We start from the raw sequence: 16,436 nt of genomic DNA, 5'->3' as shown, positions 1-16,436 counted from the left end.
AGTCTTCGCACTTGGCCATCACCTCTGCCCCACCGGCCTCACAGGAAGTGGACTTGCTTTCTCTGTCCTGGCACTGCTGCAATAGCAGGGACTGGTACCAGCCTTTAGCCCACCACTGTCCTACAGAATAAACTTGGGCTGGTTTTTGAAACGTCAGTATTGGATGCAATACTGTCCATGTTCTCTTACAGCTCTAAAATTCCCAGATTAAGAAATGCTTCCCCAACCTTCCTCTGATCAAATGGAAACTCTGAAAGAAAACCTTGAGTCAACAGGGTGACAAATGCAAAAACGAATCCAACTGTGCACTTGATGGGTTAACCGCAGTAACCTTAAGAGTTGTTGTGGGGACAGCTGAGTTCACTTGAGTCCAAAATCTTTTCTACTAACCAGTCTGCAGCAGCTTTGCTAACATGCCACACAGTCCTATAATTCAAGATACAGGATGCTGTTCCATCCAACCAAAGGAGTAATGGTCCTCCCACAGGTAAGTTCATAAGGGGAGTCAGACCTGGGTGCCGGAAACAGAAGTTGTCCCAAAGAGGCACTTGCCCTTTTCTTAAAATTAAACAGCAACAACAACAAAAAAAATAGTTTTCTTAAAAGTTCCAGAAATGTCCCTCTGCAACTACAAGGGTCTCTGGTGGCTAAGAACAAATGCAGTGGCTGTAAAGTGCTGAAGCGCAGGTCAAGAGCCATGCATTTAAAGCTGAAAGGGAATAAAAACCCTTCAAGGAATAAAGGGTGAAATGGGTGAATAAGAGGTTATTCCATAGTAAAGTTCTCTAAATTACAACACTGCGTGCTACTGTGAGGTCTGCAGGAGTCAGCACTAAATGAGCTTGGGAGGTTTGCCCTGGCTTTGAACAGCAGAGGCTCTTGGACATTTTAGCTAACCAAGTGCCTTTGACAGGCCACCCTTGTATAGGCCAAGCACCCGGGGCTAACAGCTTATCCCATTGCTGCCCCAGCTCCTCACTGTGTGGTCTTAGGGAAGTCACTTTGGTGGATCTAAGCCACTATATCCTGGCTTTTAAAATAGAGTGTTAGTCTGTGCAGTGGATACCAGTTCCAAGAGCCCAGGGGTGTGGGTACAGCAGGGCTCAGGTTGCCTGACACAAGTCTTGAGCCCAATTGCAAGGTGAGTGCTGGGTCCATGAGTCCCGGCACCAGGGGTCCAGCAGGGCCTGGGTAGCTTGGCCTTGGCCCGCCTGTGAGAACTGGTCCTCCTCAGTGGAAAAGGTGCAGCAGTAGATAACTGGTCCACATGAACACTCAGGATATGGCAGCCCATCGGGGCCTGCAGAGGACATCTGGTACCACAGCAAAGAAAGGAGAACAGAACATATGGACAGCTACCCCCAGCTGACGGATGACAGCAAGTATCTGGGCAAGCCGAGACTGTAAGGTCGACAGTATTAGACATTGGAAGAGTTCCCTCATCCTTGGATCAGCAAGACTGACAGCATTTCAGAACTATCGAAACCACCTGGACAGAACCCTTGGAGTATGTGCCACATCAGGACCCTGGGTCAACAGTGGGTGGTTGTTACCCATCCCTGGGTACTGGGGCGGTTGGGAGGCTTCTCCCTTTATTTTCCCCTCCCTGCAGAAACAGGAAGAAGAGAGAGAAAATCTGGAAACAATGATCACATCCACTTTTCCCTATCACTAGATCCTTCCCACCCTGACCAACTATGGAAACATCATCTAAAATAAATTCTAAAAAATGAAGATTAAAGAGAGTGATGGAAGAAACAATGAGAATGTGCAGTAGGCATAGTACCCAGCACATCTGAAACTCTGGAGATACACTTTCATTAAATCCCACGGAGGGCATCGCACAAAGCTCTCATAGATGCTGCTTGCAACTTGCACATTCTGCATCTGACTGCCTGGATCCAAGACCTGGCTCTCCTACCAATGCCAACTTCCTGTTCATGGGCAGCGTGGAAGCCCAGGGACCACCACCCACATGGGCGATCCAGAATGAGCTGCCAGCTCCTGGCTGCAGCCTAAACTAGCTGTGGCTGTTGGAGGCAATTAGGGGAGCGAACCAGAAAATGGGAGACACCCCTTCCTTTCAAATAAAATTTAAAAATACATTTTAAAACATAAAAAGAGACCACTTTATTACACAAATAAATGAGTAGCAAGTCTCCACATGTGCAAATCCACTCCAGCACTTCCGGAAAGCTGCTTTCTGCTCAGGAGCTGTTATTACATTATTTTAACAGCAGGCCTTGGCTAGCCTAAAGCAAACTCGTAGCAAGCAGCTCAGCTTCTCCAGGCTGGTATTCCCTGGCTATGGTGGTCCTACGCAGGACAATCTCAGGGGGAGCTCCTGGAGCGGAACCAAAACCTCCTGCCCCATTCCCCTTGGCTCCAGCACTCCCGCAACCAACTGCCTCGGGCCAGAATGTCCCAGCCCTACAGACCCGCACTTTTGAGGGTTAACCATCTAGGACCGGGAAAGGAACCGATACTTCCCTCTTAAGACAGCTCAGTGCCAGTCCAGTGGAGCCTGGGGCTGGAGCACCCGGTGCAAAAAGAGCAAGAGAGAAGCGGCCCCCCAAAGGTCCCTCCGCTCGGCGCCTCCCTCTGTGGCCAGGAGCGCGAGGGGCGCGGAAGATGCGGCGCCCGTGGCCAGGGCCGGTAAGGGAACTCGGAGAAAGCAAAGGGCCTGTTCGGTCTCCCCAGGACCTAGGGACTACTCCCACAGCTCTGGAAGAAGAGACAAATCCCCGCTCATCCCACCTCAACACCCACTCCCTCCACGCTCTGGCAGATGCTAGCCGGAGTGGCTGAACCGGCGAACACCGGAGCGCCCACCCGCGTGGCGTGCAGGGGGCAGAGGGGCGCCCGGCGCAGATGGCGCTGGCGGCGACATGGATGCTCCGGCGCGGGCAGCCACTCCTGGCTCCGCACAGCATCCTTGGGTGAAGCTGTTGCCAGAACCGGTTGCTGACAGCCTGGGCAGGGCAGCGCAGAGGCGGGAGAGTGTGTGTCGGAGGAAGCGGAGAGACTGTTCAGTCAGCATCCACCCAGGCGCTCCGGCCCCGGCACAAGTCTCAGACCTCGGAAGGTTGAGACCCGGTGGCTGGGACCCCCGGAGCCCGCGCCTACAGGCCAAGAAAGCTGTCCTCACTGTCTCTCCCATTCACTCCCTCGGTCGCCTGAATGCTCTCAGGGCAGCGAGAATGCAGCAGGGAGTCGGCCTCGCCACGAGAAGCGGGCGACGCGCGCAGGTGTCACACATCCGAACAAAGCCCACGCCCAGATGTGTCCGTGGGGAACGGAACGCGCACACTCTCGCGTGCCCGCGCGCCAGGCCCGGCCCCTCTGCTGCCTGGCCCGCCGGCACCCAGGGGCGAGACACCCGGCGCCCTCAGACTCTGTTCCCGGGAAAGGCGCTGTGCTGGGCCACAGCAGCCTCTCCACGCCCGGCTGTCCACGGGGGCGCTCTCCAACGCACCGCTCCGCGGAAAGCGTGGGACGCGCGGGCACCGCCACCGAAGTTGGTCCCCGACGGGAGGAGGCAACGAGTGGGTGGCCGCCCGCGCCACCTGCGCTGCGGCTTTCGGCTGCGCCCTCCTCCCGCCGAGGACCGCGGCTGTACCGGGGGGCCTGCGAGGGAGAAAGGGACTTGGCGAGCAGCTTCGCCCGTGCCTCAGGCGCTGCCAGCCGGGAGAGCGCGCGCTCCGCCGCCCCCTGGGCCGGCGTCCTGGGGAGCGCAGGAGCCTCCCGTGCCCGCCTCCGCTCCTGCCGTCGCCCCCCGAGCGGGACCCAGTGTCACCGCCGGATGCGCACCGAGCCACTCACGTTCTCGCGCCGCGCCCACCGCTCAGCCGCCGGCGCGCGACTGCCCTGAACGCCGGAGAGCAGCTGCCGCTCGTGCTCCGGGAAGCTTGTCGCCTCTGGTGACCCAGCCGGGCGGTCCCTGTGTGCAGTGACCCGCGCCCGCGCGTCTGAGGCTCGGACTGCGGCGCGCGCCCCGCTCCCGCCCTCCAGGCTCGCGCCCCGCGTCGTGCGGCGGCTCCTCCCGGCTCGCCTCCGCGTCCTCCCGTCCCCCGCGCCGCACTCCTCCCCGGCGCCTCCCGCCCCCTTCCCGCCCGGCCGGCCCCTCCCTCCTGCCCGGCGGCGGCAGCGCCTGCGCTTCCAGGGCCCGGGGACGGGGGTCAGGGAGGAGCCGGGCTGGCCTCACCTGAGCCGGGGGGCGTGCCGCCACCCACCTTCCTCCTCCCGCGGGCCGTGCGGTGGTGGGTGCGGAGGGCTGGAGTGTTCCGGGGACCGCGGCTGAGACTTGGCTACATACACTGTTCTAGAAAATGGGTGGTTTTTAAATGCCACTCTCGTGAATTTAGGCTTCCGTGGGAGGTCTGCGATGTTTTTCCCATTTCTTTTAAAAGCGTTTGGCTCCTGTGAAACTCATCCGTGGGGGAGATCGAGTGGGTGTTTTTCGCTTGTTGTTTTGGCAGCCGCACTTTGCAAACAACCTTGCGAAAGCGGGGAGAGCCTTTAAGAGCACATGTCGGTGGTAGGCATGCGGTCTTTGGGTCCTAGTGCACAGGGTGGGGGGAATGGGGAGCTGCGGGTGGGAGGAAGGGTGAGGGAGGGCGGGGGGGGGGACTTAAGTTTACATTTGCTTATGTCAGATGTGGGAGCATTGTGAAAAATATGCTGCAATGTAATTAAGAATCAATTATTTTTTTCTGGATGCGAAGTGCTTGAGTGAACACTGCATGCACACAATTGAGGTTCCAGAGCACCTCTCCTCTGTGCTAGATCCTTAGTCTGACACCAAGGCCCGAAAATCTACCCAGCAAAGCGCCCCACTTGACCGCTGACAGCTGGCTCCAGTTCTCACTGGCCTTGCCTCTGTGTCCTCCAGTTTAATTTCAGAAAATACTCTGGTCACCACCCCAGCTCCTGCACTCCCTGCGTCCAGGTGGGTGCAGTGGATGGGGCGGGGACTCCAGTAAGGGGAGCAGGCCTCCCCCATCAGGGGCCTGTCAGCCACCCCTTGCTCCAGCGCTAACTTGAGCCTGAACTGGCCCCTGGGGCCCAGCACCCAGCGCGCAAGTGAGCAGCCTTGGCTCTGGCTGCCGTTGCCAGCCTCACAGAACCTCCTTTTGACACAGTATTGTGGCTGGCCTGGAGACCAGCTCTTGGCATACACTCGTAGTTCCTTGGCCCACACTCTGTGGACCCTGGTCGTGTGACTCACCTGAGGGCCTCACATTTGTCAATCCCTCTAAAGTACCTATTTGTTGTTGTTTTAAAGAATCCAATGCGTCCTCTGGGCTGCTTGCTGGGACACCCGTGCCTACAACATGGACATCCCACTTCAGCATCAGTTCAAATCCCGGCTGCAGCACTCCTGATCTAGCTGCCTGTGGAAGGTGACCCAAGTCCTTGGGCCCCTACCACTGCCCCCGGGAGACCCAGATGGAGTTCCAGACTCCTGCTTGGCTTAGGCCAGCCCCAGCCATCACGGCCATTTCGGGGTGAACCAATGAGTAGAAGACTCGCTATGAGTGTCTTTCTCCCTCTCTCTCTCCTGCTCTGCCTTTTCAATAAATAATTCTTGAAAAGAAAACAACAAATAACAAAATAAAACAAAAAACCTGGGCTGGTGGACTAGTTCTCCACTTTCTAGAAAATAAATTCCACATTTGCTGGTGTGAAAGATAAGAGTCTGCCCTGACTTAGCGCTCCATCTTCCAGTGCAGAGAATTCTAGCTCCAAGCCAATGCCTGTGCTAGAACAATCTTCCACCCCGTTCTTCTTCTGCCAAATTCTTCCTTGTCTTTAAGGCCACATTGGTTGTTACATCCTTTGCGAATTCTTTACTGAGCCTTTGTGTGTGTCTTATAATAGTGTCTGTAATTATTTTTTAAAAATATTACTTATTTCTTTATTATTTGGAAGTCAGAGGCACAGAAAGGGAGGAGGCGAAGGAAGTGTCCCATTCACTGGTTTGCTCCGCAGATGACCACAGCAGCCAGGGCTGAGCCAGATCACCCACGTGGGTAGCAGGGGTCAAGCACTTGAACCTTCCTCTTCTGCTCCTCCCAGTCCATTTGCAGGAAGCTGGATCAAAAGTGGAGCCCAGATGGATGCTGGTGTCACAGGAGATGGCATTAGCTGCAGCATCACCACAGGCCAGTCTGGTTGTCATGTTCTAATGAAGTTTCCACATTTGACTCCACCAAATGCCTCCATTCTCAGCCTCACTTACCTTCCTGTGACCACCCACCAATACAGATGGAACTCCAGATACACACAACTCACCTCTCCCAGGCTCATCATTCCCACCTGGGTAAAGGACTTCAAGCCCTTCAGTTTGCACACTCTCTGGCCCCGTCTCACCACAGGGTCACCCTGAACCTCCTTCTCCTGTCCTTGGTGCCCCAAAGCTCCTCCTGCACATGAGCCACTGTATTGAGACGGAAATGTTCTGTGCATATTCTTTCCTGGTAGATTCTATGGGACAGAGCTGTGAGATAGGGAAGGGACGCCCTTTCCTGTTCAGTCCTTGCTCTGGTGCCCAGTGGCTACCTGTCCCTCAGGCACCAATGCAGTGATGCGGAGTCCTCCTGTGTTTCAGTCTCGTAAACGCTCTTCTTAAAGACCAGACTGTGCTAGGAGCTGTCCTTTGGCCTCGGGCTCTAGCTCTGGTCCTTAAAGTCAGAACAGAGTGGACCACATGTGGTTCTGGTGAGGCATAGTCAGAAGCAATGGGCACGCAGACGGAAACTTGGGTATCATTGTTCCTGTCTCTAAGGGCAGAATAGCAACCCACAGGGTTATATAGTAGGGGTCAAGTTAAAGCACTGGACTCTGGGGCCGGCGTGGTGCACAGGAAGCAAATCCTCTGCTTGTGGCACCTGCATCCCATACAGGCACCAGCTTGTGTCCTGGCTGCTTTACTTCCAATCCAGCTCTCTGCTCATGGCGTAGGAAAGAATGCAGCAGAGAATGGCAGAGAATGGCCCAAATACTCAGGCCCCAGCGCAAACCCAGAAGAAGGTTCAAGCTCCCAGCTTTGGATTGGCATAGCCCATAGTAGCAGCCATTTAGGGAGTGAACCAGCAGGTGGAAGATCTCTGCCTCTCAGCAATTCTGACTTTCAAGTAAAATAAAATCTTAAAAAAAAAAAAAAAGCAACAACAACACTGGTTTGTATCTAGGACATAATTGGTCCTGAGCAAATTCTGGTTTGAAAAGCAATTGTTTGATAACATGCTTGTCAGACAAACACAGGCTTCAGTAAAAAGTAGAAAGCCAGAAGAGGGGAGAACTCTGGACAAACTGGCAGCCACGATGATCTCATCAAAGATTCGATTAGTGCAACAGTGCATGGGAGTTGTAATGATACAGATGTGTGGAATCATTTTAATTTCCAGCTTGTTACTTCAACTGCATTGCAGCCCCAGCATGGCTGAGGCTTAGTCTCCAGAGACGGTGAGCTGTAGGGAGAACCCAGCAGCTGATGCTGCAGGACGAGCCAAACCGAAGGCAACACGGGAAGAAGGGCTGGGAGGATGGTTTGGAAAAGGATGGAAAGGGTGCCTGATGGGGCAAAAAGACTTTCTGCTGCAGACGACTGCTTGATTTGTTTAGCGATGCAGGAGGCATTCTGATTAGTCTGTATGTTTCCAGTGCCAGGCACTGCTTCACCCCTCTGCCCTCAAAGAGCTCTCCCCATCCCTGAGCCTGTTCTGTCTGCCAGTCCTTATCCCAGGTTTCACTCCATCTTCCGGTCCAGGTGAGGAGTGGGCATAAGGAACATCTGTTGTATTCATCACTGGATAGTAATGGAATTTTCCATGTGACTGCTGCTGGACTTTCCATTTATTAACTCATTTAATCTGTGGCTATCCTATGGGGTAGGTTCTCTTATCACTTCTGTTTCGGATATGAGGCGGGAGAGGTTAAGCAATTTGCAAAGGTCACACAGCTGGCGTCAGAGATGAGGTCCAAGCATTATGCCTCCTGAGTCCATAGTCTTCGCTCTGTGCCACGCTGCTGGTCAGCGGCAGCCGGCAGAAAATTTGCTTGCTTTTAGGGACCTGTCAGAACACCAGTGCATTGAAAGATCTACATCAGAAAGTCGTGGAGCCCCCCAGTGGTACCTGCCGGGAAAATGTTTCAGCTTTGCTCTTTGTCCCTTACAATCCTGTCTCTATTTTTGTCAGAATTCTCTCTCCTGCTCTCCCCATCCAGTTTTCTCTTTCCTTGCTTTATTTTCCAACCTAATTTTGTTAACCCACATCCTTGCCTGCAGGTCTTCCCTGCCTTTAAACACGACACTCCCTGAAATGTAACATGGACCCAGCTATTCTAGGAATGAGCTGGGTGCCCCCACACAGGTTACTTCCCTTCCTGGCCTCTTTCCACGCTAAGAAAGGAATGACTGGGCTAGGTGAACGCAGAGTTCTTTCCGCCATGTCCCTTCTGTGCACCTAGTGCAAAGCAAGAGCTTTCTTGGACCCTTCTAGTAAAACTCGGATGAAAGGTGGCTGAATTTGAGATCAGCAGGGTTGGAACACTGAAAACAAGTTCACATAGTAGCCTCACCAGGTCTTGGTTAGCAGGATGGCTCCTGTCAGTGTTGCCATTTTTCTCAAGATAATATTCTATGGCTGGGTGTGGTGAATAAATGTAGTAATTTTAAAGGCTCTTTCATTTGAAAAGATAGTATATATGTATGTGTGTGTGTTTATATATATATGAATATATATATGTATATATATATGATCCAATATTCTAAAAAGGCATAGTGATTGTGATGGGCAGTTCCTAAGGAAGTTTGTATCCGCCTATGAAGATGGACTGAACCTAATGGACCTCATATGACAAAAGTCACGGATGTCACTTCTGATTCTAGTATGCCAAAGGCTCTGGCTTCTGTCTTGCTCCCTGCTCTTTCCTTTGCTCTAAGGACAGCCAGCTGCCATGTGGTGAGGCTCCCTGGAAAAAGGTTCATGTGGCAAGGAACCAGGCAAACCCTGTGCCCAACAGCACATGAAAAACACAGGCCCTCCATCCAGCAGCTATGTGTGTGAGCCTAGCTTGGAAGCAGATCATGCCCTAGAGATGACTCCAACCCAAGCTGGCTCCTGCATTGCCATATGTGGGATACACTGAGCCAGAGGAATTGCAAAACTGTGCCTGAATTCTTTGCACCCAGAAACTGGGAATATAATCTGAATTTCTCGTGGGAAGCTGCTGAATTCCTCACCCATCCAGTTGTCACCTTGCGTGTCAGAACTGTGGATGGACACTGAACCCCATACCTCAGGCCAGTTTCCTGAGTGGGAAGAGGTCAAACAATCAGCTATCAGTATAATAAGATGCAGATTTGGTGCTGCATGGAGATGTGATTGTGGGACAAATCAGCATGGTATGTCTGGTGCTGACCTCAGCAGTTCCTAGCTCCACACCCCAGAGTCACACGGTGGTCCCGCAGTCAAGCCTGGCTGACTATCCAAGTTTCCTACTTAGAGCTGGTCCTTACTTCTCTTGGATCCCAGCCACAATCTCTACCAGCTCTTGAAGCTTCTTAATGGGTGATTAATAATAGGGTATGTAGTTTTGTATTTATAATATATGAGCAGCAACATAATGCACACTTTTCCTCCCTCACCTGAGCCCTGAGCAATGGAAAGTTTCCGCAAATGCAGGACATCAGTGGCTCTCCCAAGCTCCCCTTGCCATCTGCCACTCAGTCACAGAATTCTGTGCACCAGCCTGGTGCCATTTGAGCACGTGTCAAACAGAAACCAGAAATAGGAAACTCATTCCTCGCCTGGTGCTTGGCAACACAAAATCGCCATAGCTAGCTGAAGGACGGAGTGCTCAGGCAACTGGAGGGAAGTGTGACCTGAGTGGCTGCCGTATGTGGCTGTCTTCTCTGGGAGTCTGTGAGTCATCAGGAAGGCTCTGCTCGGCTCAATCCACCCCCATGCTTGGGGAATCGAGCTGGAAGGAAAAGGAACATTTTCAGTGATAACAAACACATTCTTGTAGCCAGATTTTCCATCTGTTCCTATAGTTTCTGTCTACAGGAACATATAAATGTTCTGCTGAAGAGATGAAAACCTCTCAAGGTCAATGTGCAATCAGCCATTGCAGATGGGGCCACCAAGGGTGGGGAACTGCAGCTCCACAGAGATGCTGAGAAATGCTCTTGATAAGTGCCAGGCCCTCTGGCCTCAGCAGGCAAGAGGGCACAGGTGAATCACTACCTACAGAGGAGAGGAAGGGTGAAGTTTCTGTTTCCATTCTCTGGCATCTAAACCAATGACCCACTTAAAGACGTCTTTGGATATTTTGCATTTGTAAGGAAAAAAGATTGACTTTTACTTTCATTTTCTTTTAGGCCTTGATTTAAATTTGAATTTGTTTAGCATTTTATGAAATTGCAGTAACAGGACACATAACACAAACTTTACCATCTTAGTCATTTTGAAGTGTATAGTCTAGTAGCATTAGCTACAATCACAAGATAACCTGGCTTTCTCCATTTTCCACCTGTGGAACTAACACCCTACACTCGTTAAGACAACTTTCCACTTCCCCATCCCTCTTGGCTCTAGTAAGCACACTGCACATTCTATCTGGATGAATTTCAGTTTGATGCAGAATCTCTGTATGTGTCCTTACTTCACTTGGTGTGAGGTCTTCAGGTCCACCCACATTGTAAAGTGTGACAGAGTCTCTGCATTTTACAGCTGACTACTGTTCTCTTGTAGGTACACATATTCCACATTTTGTTTATCCTCTCATCTGTTGAAAGGCACTTGTGGCGCTCATGAATAAGGCGGCTATGAACATGGGTGTACGAATACAAATACTCCTATCTATCCAAGGTTGGGCTATATACCCAGCAGTGAGATTGCTAGATCATATGGTAATTTTTTTCAGTTTTTTGAGGAACTCATCGTTTTCCATGCTAGATGCACCATATTTATGTTTCCACCTGCTGTACCCCAGGGATCCAAGTTTTCTGCATCCTTGCTAACGCTAGTTTTGTCTTGTTCTTTAATAGCAGCCATCCTATTGGGTGCAAGGTCTTCCAATATTTTTAAGTCAGCTATTCATAGGATATAGGCAAACCCAAAACTTTAAAAAGCCTCAGTACAGCCCTTCCAAAACCTATGCTATCCCTCCTCTCTCTAGAGGACATTGAAGTTTTTGTACTCCAAGAATCACAGCAAGAGCCAAAAAAGTCCTGTCCCCAGAATCCTGACAGTGGACTCACTCTGCTGGTATGTGCAATGGGAGGCCTCCCACCCAGGTGGCTGGTCCAGCAGCGTGTGGGTATTGGTAGGAATGTGGAAGGAACTTGAACGACAGACATCTAAGATGCTGAAGCATTCTATTTTCAACCCTGGAGTCTAGCACCTAAACTTTTAAATATCCAGGGATGCAGTATGTGGGCCTCAGATTGCAAGTATCCTCCCAAGCCACCCATTTTGGCGAACATGCTGCTTAAACTTATTTTTTAATGTAATGGATAAATTGATATGTTAAAGCGTGTTACAATAAGGTTACTTCTAGGTTTATGTAATTTTGGCTTAGCAATGTTTTATACATTAATAGACTTAATTTTTTCCATGGGGTGGAGAGGAGAGGTAAAATTAATCAAAGTACAAGAATTTTCTTGATAATACTTAATGCTATCCTATTTTTTGAATAAGAGGTTGAGATTTTTCCACACCAGTAGCAAAACAGATTTAAAAATGTTATACTTTTCATATTAATTTATTTAATGATGTCTTCAACAGCATTGTTGCACATACAAAATAGTAGCTATTAATTATTAAAAGCCCACATATTTCTTTTAATAAATATGATCTTAAACATGTGAGAAAGTATATATGGCAAATAATTATTTTGTTATTGAAGATAGTTTCTTTAGATTACAGAGTTTTAAATATTGATGTATAGTTATTCATTATGCTAATTACACAATCATATATAGTGCTTAACACAATGCTTGACATGTTGTAACTTCCATTTTGGGTATTACTTGCAGAGTATTCTAGCATTTGCTGAATGGTATCTCTGAGGGTCTAAGAACTTGAACACTGCTCAAACTTACACAGTAAGACGTTTCAGCTGGAATTTGAATCAAAGTTCATTTGACCAGCCGGAGCTGGTCTCCAGTAAACAGCGATGTCTTAACTCTGCTGGTGGTGGAAATGGGAGAAACGGATGGACTAAGGCTGGTAGCAGCTGAAGCAGGATGCTAGGGTGCTAGTGTGATGCACTGGCTGGCACGGGAAGCAGAACTCCCCAGAAAGAGGGTCAGGCTGGGCACTTCTGGAGCAGAGAGGATCACCATTAGGATTGCCACGTCTGGAACCTCAAGTGCAGTGTGAACCCCACAGGGCAGGCAAAGGCTGTGAGGCCCAGGGGAGGGCTCTGGACCTGGATCTTCTAGAACCCAGATGATAACTGAAAAGATGCTAAGAAGAGGTTGCCCAGGGAGCAGTAAGGAGAAGGAATGGGGGGCTCTGAAATCCTGCTGAAGAAATGCAAGGTGTGAAAGAGGAGGGTGGTACATTTCAAGAAAGGAATTGTGGGCAGAGTCAAAGGAGAAGTGGGAATGCATCCGTCAGGGTTAGGCTGTGGCCATTAAGGGGAACCCTAGAGAAAGACACATCCGTAGGGTGCTCAGGAGAAGCCATGTGCAGCTGCACAGTGAAAAGGGGTTAAAAGGCTGAGACAAGGGAGTCAGGACAACTTGTAAATGAAATCCGGCAGTGAGAGGGAGAAGGATGTGGAGATGGGGCACATTTGTGAAGTGGGGAGACCAGGGAGCCTCTAGCCGCCGATGGACTGGACAGAAGAGGAAGGAAGCAAGAGAAACGGACATTCGAAGATTTCTTCTGGTGAGCTCTTACTTCCCAAAAGTCAAAATGCTGTGTTTTGTTGACTAGCAGATCGTGATTCACAGAATGTCTAAGTCTTTGCTCGCGGAAACCTGATCAGACGGTTAGAGACCCTGGCAGTTCAGGACCTGATGGTATAAACGGGTAAACAAGCCATTGGAATCTTGAGTATTCTCCTGCATGTTCTTGCTTTGTCACATCTCATTCCTTACATGCAGGCTCAGTCTTTCCAGTATTTGGGTTACCAGTTGAGCAGATGCCAGGAAAAACAATGACTTGGTAGTTATCAGGATATTATTCTACAGTATATTGTTTACTTCATTGTAAATGCTGGTGAATAAAGGCCAATTAATGGCTTTATATTTTTAAAAAAAAAAAATTAAAAATAGGGCCTGGTGCGGTGGCGCAAGTGGTTAAAGGTGCTCGCCTTGCACGCCCAGGATCCCATATGGGCGCTGGTTCTAATCCCGGCAGCCCTGCTTCCCTTCCAGCTCCCTGCCTGTGGCCCGGGAAAGCAGTTGAGGACAGCCCAAAGCTCTGGGAACCTGCACCCGCGTGGGAGACCCGGAAGAGGCTCCTGGCTTCGGATTGGCATAGTATCGGCCCGTTGCACTCACTTGGGGAGTGAATCATCGGGCGGAAGATCTTCCTCTCTGTCTCTCCTCTCTGTATATCCGCCTTTCCAATGAAAAAATAATAAAAATAAAATCTTTAAAAATTAAAAATATAGTGGCTATATTTTCCAAATTAAGAATTAGGACTCCAGAAAAAAAAAAAAAGAATCAGGACACATGTGTTGATGGCATTACATGATATTAGAAAAGCCAGAATAGGGCCCGGCGCGGTGGCGCAAGTGGTTAAGTCCTCGCCTTGCAACCCCGGGATCCCATATGGGCGCCGGTTCTAATCCTGGCAGCCCCGCTTCCCTTCCAGCTCCCTGCTTGTGGCCTGGGAAAGCAGTGGAGGACGGCCCAAAGCTTTGGGAACCTGCACCCGTGCGGGAGACCCGGAAGAGGCTCCTGGCTTCGGATCGGCATAGTATCGGCCCGTTGCGCTCACTTGGGGAGTGAATCATCGGACGGAAGATCTTCCTCTCTCTCTCTCCTCTCTCTGTATATCCGCCTTTCCAATGAAAAAAAAAATAATAATAATAAAAAAAAAGAAAAGCCAGAATAATGTAACATGAAATTATTTATTTCTGTTACAAAGTAAGATATATAATCAGTTTATTAATGCTGCTCAGAAATAATTTCTATACTTTGGGCCCTTCTTTCTATTTCTGTAAATATCAATTTTCCTGTGGTTCTTCCTCAGCTTGAACAATTTACAAAGCTTTTATGCAAAGTCTGCATTTAAGCATAAATACAATTTCAACCCTTTGTATTATTAGTAGTCACTGAGATGGCTGTTCCAGCCTGCTATCTTTCTTGTTAACCTTGATTGTTTAATGTAGCTACTGTTACTGACAAAGAGGTAGCAAAAATCAAAGCATTTATGTCCTGTTTGGTGCTACTTGCTAAGATTAAAAGACCTTTACATTAATTAATAACCAATGATGTAAAACAGCATGAAAATATCACAGAAAAATTTCAAATGATCATTAAGACAGAACTATGGAATAATAATAAGCTAGACTCTAAGTGACAACAGTGGAACCAAACATGATAACAGTCTAAAAATTCATAAGATCAGAAGATCATATGCAAGTAAATAATTCTATTAAGATGACAAGATTACAAATGACATTTAAGTCACTTATATAACATGTAATTAGGCTTATCTTTTCAATAAGACATTGGAAATATTTGTGTCGCTCACTTGGGAGGCAGAGAGGTCTTCCTTCTGCTGGTTCATTCCCTAAATGCCTGAGGCTGTCAGGGCTAAACAAGGTCAATGTCAAACTCAGTCCAGGCCTCCCACAAGGGGCATTAGCCGGAAGCTGTAATAGAGTGAAGGAGAACTTGAATCCTGGCACTCCATTATGGGATGCAGCTTAACCACTGCATCAAACACCTGCCCCTACTAAAACATGTATTATTGAAAATCTTAGTTATTTCCTCGTCATTCTCTGTGGTACGGTCATGCTCTGTGCCCCACAGTGATAACTAGTGGACTTCTGGCCACTGCTTGGCCTTGACACTGGGCCTTGGGGTCAAGGCAGCTAATGTTTTAATGGAATGAATTCAATCTAGGAATGTGTACTCTGGGAGAGCCAGGCCTCTGCCTCCTGGTGACCCTTACAAACAAATGCCAGAACTAAATACAGTCATTCAACTTTACAATCAACGAGGCACACGTGTGCTTTCTTGAAGAATGTCCACACTATGGCCTTTTGCAGGGAATCCTCATTGGGTTTGTATGATATTTTAAAATAAGAACACCTGGGTTAAGCCACTATTTGTGATGCCAGTATCTCATATGAATCCTGGTTCCTGTCCTGGCTGCTTCACTTCCCATCCAGGTCCCTGCTAATGGTGCCTGGAAAAGCATCAGATGATGGCCCAATAGTTTGGGCCCCAGCCCTGCCACCTATGTGGGATAATTGGAAGGATTTCCATACTCCTAGCTGCAGTCTGATCCAGATCTGGCCATTGTGGTCATTTGGGGAATAAATCAGAGACTATAGGATTCTCTCTGTGTGTGTGCTTTTCAAATAAATAATAAATTTACAAAGTAGAAGCATCTGAAGGTGGAAACGAAAACCAAAAATCCTCCATTTTGAAAGTGGATACTCTTGCCTATGACTACATGTTGTAAGTAAAAAGAAAGATGACAGAGAGGTTACTTCTGGTGAGAAAATGATGCAATTGCATTTTTACGTGATGATTTCAAAGTCCAGATTTTTGTCAAATGAGAAGGAAATTCAGGGTCACTGCAGTGACTTTAATTAAGTAAATAATGACAATCGCTACGGCCCTTTGGCCACTACGTCAGCCAAACGTGTGTGGGTACTGGGTGCTCTGTCATTTCATTCTCACAAGCATATGATTTCCTGTTATAGCTATCCCAGTTTCACCGCATGAAAAAAGTTTCATGAGAGTTAAATAACTCGCTCAAAGGCCCTGTACTTGAATTTGTTCTACTTCAAAGCCAATAATGTGTCCACCACATTATTAGCAAATAAATTAGTTAATATAATTATACATATGGGCATATTAAATGGAGATCATGATACAGATGCAGGGTAGCCACAAACATTCACACGCATAAGCCAAGAAAACCAGCCAAGAACAGGCTTCAAAGAATGCCTGCAGGCCACGACTGTCTGCCCAAGGTCTGTTCCCCAGGCATCTACACTACTCCAACTCATTGCTTTACTATATAACTTCTTGAATACATCTGCCACATAACGCATGTTTACCTGCTCAACAAAAGACTAAGATGCTACCCTGGAAAATTCACAGGGCCCAGGAACCCCTGGGTACCCGTGTATGTGTTTGGTGTGCCTGGGAGACTGTGCAGTGGGAAGCACAATGAAGATACTCAATTAAGAATTAGCCATCAGTTTGAAAACACACTAGATACTAAGAT

Source organism: Ochotona curzoniae, unplaced genomic scaffold (assembly GCF_017591425.1).
Source record: "Ochotona curzoniae isolate NIBS_2020 unplaced genomic scaffold, NIBS_Ocur_1.0 scaffold_2476, whole genome shotgun sequence".
NCBI classification, from domain to species: Eukaryota; Metazoa; Chordata; class Mammalia; order Lagomorpha; family Ochotonidae; genus Ochotona; species Ochotona curzoniae.
Note: the sequence above shows the minus strand (reverse complement) of the source record.